This window comes from Anguilla anguilla, chromosome 11 (assembly GCF_013347855.1).
Source record: "Anguilla anguilla isolate fAngAng1 chromosome 11, fAngAng1.pri, whole genome shotgun sequence".
Lineage (NCBI taxonomy): Eukaryota > Metazoa > Chordata > Actinopteri > Anguilliformes > Anguillidae > Anguilla > Anguilla anguilla.
The window spans coordinates 42,787,553-42,793,142 of NC_049211.1; the positions used below are offsets into that span (position 1 = coordinate 42,787,553).

At 42.1% G+C, this 5,590-nt stretch overlaps 1 long non-coding RNA gene across 1 annotated transcript in view; it reads right to left on the reverse strand.

Annotated features, from left to right (window-relative positions):
* Positions 1-1,942: 1,942 nt before the first annotated feature.
* Positions 1,943-5,590, reverse strand: part of LOC118207410 — a 53,753-nt gene continuing 50,105 nt past the window's right edge. Inside the window, exons 3-4 of the long non-coding RNA XR_004761378.1 lie at positions 2,987-3,064; positions 1,943-2,112 (exon numbers count right to left, since the gene is read on the reverse strand). This is a non-coding gene — a long non-coding RNA (uncharacterized LOC118207410). The remainder of the gene's footprint in view (positions 2,113-2,986; positions 3,065-5,590) is intronic.

Sequence of the window (5,590 nt, forward strand, 5' to 3'; positions counted from 1 at the left end):
CCATATCCATTTGGCGGGGGGGGGGGGGGGGGGGGGGGGGGAGAAGAGTGCGATTGTTATATAACTGCCGTTTCTCCACAGTTCGGCTTTTATCTGAAAACCCCGCCGCCTGCCAGGCCTTCGCAAGTGGCGAGGCGAGAGAATGGGGAAATGATCCACACGCTGATACCGAAACTGCAGCCAAGGCCTCTGCACTGGAGAGACTGTGTGAGTGTGTGTGCGTGTGTGTGTGTGTGTATGCGTGTGTGTGTGTGTGTGTGTGTATGTGCGTGTGTTTGTGTATGTGTGTGTGTTTGTGTGTGGGTGCGTGTGAGTGTGTTTGTGTGCGTGTGCGCATGTATGTGTGTCTGTGCATGTGTGTGTGTCCGTTTGTGTGTGTGAGTGCGTTTGTGTGCGTGTGCGTGTGTATGTGTGTTTGGGCATGTGTGTGTTTGTGTGTGTGTCCGTGTGTGCGTGTCAGTTTGTGCGTGTGTGTGTGTGCATGTCGGCGCGCGTGTGTGTGTGTGTGTGCTTGTCGGCGTGTGTGTAGGTGTGTTTGTGTGTGTTAATGCGTATGTGTTTGCCTCTGACTTTAATTTACAGAAAATGTAAATGAATTAGACTGACCCCCCCGTTGTACATTCATTTTCCCAGCTAGTGGCCGTGATACTGGGTTTAATTGATAGCTGTGATGTTGGAGTGCTGGAGTCTGAGAAAGAAGAGATTTGGCTCTCAGTCTCCATCCTGCTTACAATACACGGTTCTGCTTCTCCCCAAATCTAAAAACTGTTGCAATAAAAAAAAAAAAACGTTGTTAGTGAATTCATAAAATATCCCATCTTACAACCTGAACACTCAAATCGCAGGCACATTTTGCATTGCTGGGCCATTAAAATAATACACTAAAGAAATGAATTCGCTTGTGGTAAATTGTGTGCTGATGTGAGGAAACAGAGCTGTTCAATCGTGGAACAGCTTGCAGGTCCCACAGTAAGGGTAGAGATTATCTGGGTGTTCTAGACCAGGCTGGGTATAATGCTGGATATTCTCCTGTTTGAAAGTACAAGCCTAGATGAGCTAACAGGCCTATTTTCTTTTAAATTAATTCTTATGTTCTTCCTTATAATCCTGATTTCCATTACAACACCATGACATTATACAGCTAAACCCTGGATTCAGTTCACATTTGTCCTCACATTTGACTCAAAGGTGTACTATGATTGCCAAGCTCATCATATAAAATAGTTGTTTGCATTGAAAAGATAAGACTGATTTATTTGTGAGTTGGACTTAAGGAAAAATGATGGCCAAATCCCAGCCAAAGCCCCCAAGGAGAAGTACCCGCAACTTTGGAAGAAATATAGAAAATAGTTTTTAAAGCATATAACAGTGAATAATGTTTTTTTGAAGAGGCTTCTTTGTTAGGCAACTTATAGCACTTGTGTAGCATCTTGTGAAGTTCTCCACAATGCCGCAACGCTACATTGTAAGCCTGAGTCTTAAAAGCAACCTCTTAGCAGTGCACCAAGTCTGAAGTCTGCAGTCTGAAGTTGATGTTGTTGCCATGACAGCACCATGCACTACGGGAATGTGTTGCAGCTTTCCAAGGCAATGATCTGCAATGCCAACTAAACATAATTTGGTGATGAATAAAAGTACAAATTGCAGACATATTATGCCATTTATCTCCCAAAAGGGCTTAGGGGGGAAATGGTGGAAGTTTTTTTGTGCGACAGTGGTGAACAAGCAGCTCCATTATGCAGGAGACATTAGATTAAATAAACCGAAGCAGAAAGATGAAGAAAATCTCTCAGAGGCTGTCGTCGCGAAATTTATTTCAAATAAAATGAATGAACGCACTGTAGCACAGGCGCCTGGCTGGTGCGTTTTAAGGGAGGTTTATTAGGAACTGAATCAAATTCAGGTAGTTAAAGTGCGCAATAAGACGTAGAGCTTACCTTTATATTGGTTTACATAAATTGCCCGCCTTGGTGGGTGACATTCATGACCCTACAGAGGTCAGGCCGGTTCCCTTGTTTCCAGCAGTTTGTCTGAGATATTCTTCTGCTCCAACATGAAGGTTATGACACGGGCAGACCGATATCCTTGACATTTCGTGCGCAGGCTATTAACCTTTCGGGCAGAGGCAGAGATTTAGAGGCCGACAGACAAGGCCCAGGAGGACCACACACCTCCACCCAATAAGTCGCCGGGGTCTTTGGTGCTAGACTGAGCCTATAGCGACAGATGAGACTGTGTGTTTGTGTTATATGTTTTTAGCCACATCCCCAAGGGGCTCCTGTCTGAGCTTTTGCAATCACAGCTAATGTAAAATAAAGCACACTATCTCATAGACCTGTCCTGTCATCCTGACTGCAAAAATGGAGACCGTGAAACCTTGATCTCAAAAGAAATGTTTAGAAAATCGGAAATCAAAAATGTGCCAATAATGACTCAACCTAATGGCTGCTGGAATACACTCAACTGCAGTCATAATGAAAAAAATACATAAATAATTCTAAATATAGTGAAAGCATGAACAATGCAACATGTCTGGGTCAAAGACGTATTTGTTTTGGATTCTAATACTTTTCTGTTCTCTATTGATCTTGCGTGGTGTAATTAAGCCTGCCAGTATGACCAGAAGGTGGGGTTTGCACTTTTTGAGGATATTTAATTGGTTCCAATACACCAGACAAGATCAGTAAAGCGTAGAAAAGCATTTGCATCCAAAACAAATACATATTTGACCCAGGTCTGCAACGTATCATACCTAGCTATGTGACATTTTCATAGTTACTACATTTACATGATCAAAGCTGTGTATTTTTAAACAAACTCCTTCACAGCAGGAGTGCCCCACCAGTCGCAAAGAGGGCCAAAAATGGGCTGTTCTGGTGATTAGAACATGGAGCAAATTATATTTTCCATCGGTCTCTCTGCATCGAACAAATGACCAAGATTCATCACTGTTGACTGAAACTTATAATCCAAAATGACAACTTACTTGCGAGGAAGTTCCCATTGATCTGACCTTGAAGGATAATCAAACTTCTTTAACTGCATTGTTTTCAGCACGGCACGTCTGAAGAAAAAAAATGAAACAACTCCTCATCGACTTCACGGCTGTGTCATACAAATCACGCCCCTAAACGGAACCGGAGAACGACAAAGGGAAGGTCCATGTTTAATGAATGTCCTCGTTATTCACATTCGGATCACATAGACACGCCTGCCACTTCCTTCCCGGTGGAATCAGAGAGAAATTTCAATTGACACCATTCTGTGTGTTGAGTTTTAATGTCAATAACGCGGGCTGTCTTTGACGGCCTTCCAACCTCCCTTCTGACTCCTACAAGAAACTTCAAAGAAACACTTCACAGAAAGCCTGGGTCTTGCATTAAAAATGTTAACCTTGGAGACATGCTAACTATTCAGGGTACATGCTCAGGAATTCTAATGAATGTTCTGGTAGAATAGGAAAAATATGCATACACACAATGAGACATTTAAAAAAAAATAGATTCTGTACTCAAGACCTTTTTCCAGAACTATGTAGGCTCTTTTAAGTACTTCTTAGCAAACTGTGACCTGGCCCACCCTGTTTTTGAAAAATTTGAATAGAATATGTGCATGTACAGTGCAGCCCATACGTATCTGTACAGTGAGACAATTTTTGTTGTTTTGTCTCTGTACCCCAGCACACTAGATTTGAAATGAAAATGAATCTGATGTCAAAGTGGAGACTGTCAGCTTAAATTTGAGGATATTTACATCCATATCGAGTGATAAGTGTAGGCATTACAGCCCTTCTTATACATAGTTCCCCCATTTTACTTATAGACTGCTGAATAAACTGTACAGAATATAGAAACAATTGTATTGGGTAGTAGACAGGTTTGATGATTCACAGTTTTTAGCTTGAGACGAATAACTTTAAGCCTCCAAGAATGTCTTCTTGTAATTGCTGTGGGTTTCCAAATTGTTGTTGGGAGACTTGAATGATTATTCCCTCAAAAATGTTCATTTGTACAATCAAAAAAGAAAACAAACAAACAAAAAAAAAGACCCAAAATCTCAGTCTGAAACCACAGTTCACAGTGGTAAAGGGAATTCTAGGATACACTGTATAATCATATTTATTTACAGCAATCAGATTTTTATAGTACTAACATCTATAAAATAAGTGGTAATAGCTCTCATAGGCAAATCATTTGTGCACCAATTTAGCAAAAACCATGAAAATGTTTCAACAACAAAACAATGTTGAGAATGGCTGATATTGCATGAGTATTGAAGGTCTTTTTCCTCTCAGGCCAAGTCAGTCTAAAACAAAAGCACAGCCTAATGTTGCTGTGGAGCGGTCGGCTGTCAAAGGACCATAAAGAAGCGGTACTGAGAGATTGAAAGCTCTGAAGATGACAAAAATATCATTCATTAAAAAGCTTTATGTTTTTCTGTACAGCATTTATAGCGACTTTTTAATTAATATGATTACATAACTTTTTTCTTATCTCGCATAATTATTATAATTTTTTTTCAGAAATATTGGGCCAGTTTCACAGAGATACATTAAGCCTAATCCTAGACTGAATTCAATTTTGAATGGCGATTCTCATAACAAAACTAAATTTAGACCAGGACTAAGCTTAATCTGCGTCCCCACAATTTTCTAGTGTAGCCCTACGGTTTTCACATGGGTAAACAGGAACATTGCAGCATAGCAAGACATGAAGCGATGGATAGATCAGAAATCAGCGGTGAAAAACCGTTAATTAATCGCCGTTCGCTGTTTATGCATGTGTTCGGCCTATTAGCATCACTCGGCACTGCATGTGAACGGACCGCCACATAGCCTCCTTCAGCACAGCCTGATGGGACAGCAGAGTTTTGATCGGAGGCCGGTGTTAACAGATGCGCCTGGACTCGGTCTCCGTGCGCAGTGTTTTAGGGCGATTCCCTCGATGAGTAATTAGGGTCTCCGTCCGAGCCAGAGAAAGACGGTTGTTTTACAGCGATAGGTCGAGGCGGCCCGCGCTCGCCCGGTCCAGCTTTCCCTCCTTTTTGCCCTTCCACAGCAGCCTTTGAACCGGCCTGGAGGAATATTAATGAGACGCTTAAATATTTATGAGATTGGCTGCTGTCGACTGCGGGCGGAGAGCGGTGGAGGTCCGCTTGGAAGGGCAGGAGATCTCAGAGTCTCACTGCGGCTGCTCAACTGTACCGCACACACTATACACACACACACACTGTACATACACACACACACACACACTGTACATACACACACACACACACACACACACACACACACACATACTGTACATACACACACACACACACACATACTGTACATACACACACACACACACACACATACTGTACATACACACACACACACACACATACTGTACATACACACACACACACACACACACACACACACACACACACACACATACTGTACATACACACACACACACACACACACACACACACACACATACTGTACACACACACACAAACACACATACTGTACACACACACACATACTGTACACACACACACAAACACACATACTGTACACACACACACACACACATACTGTACA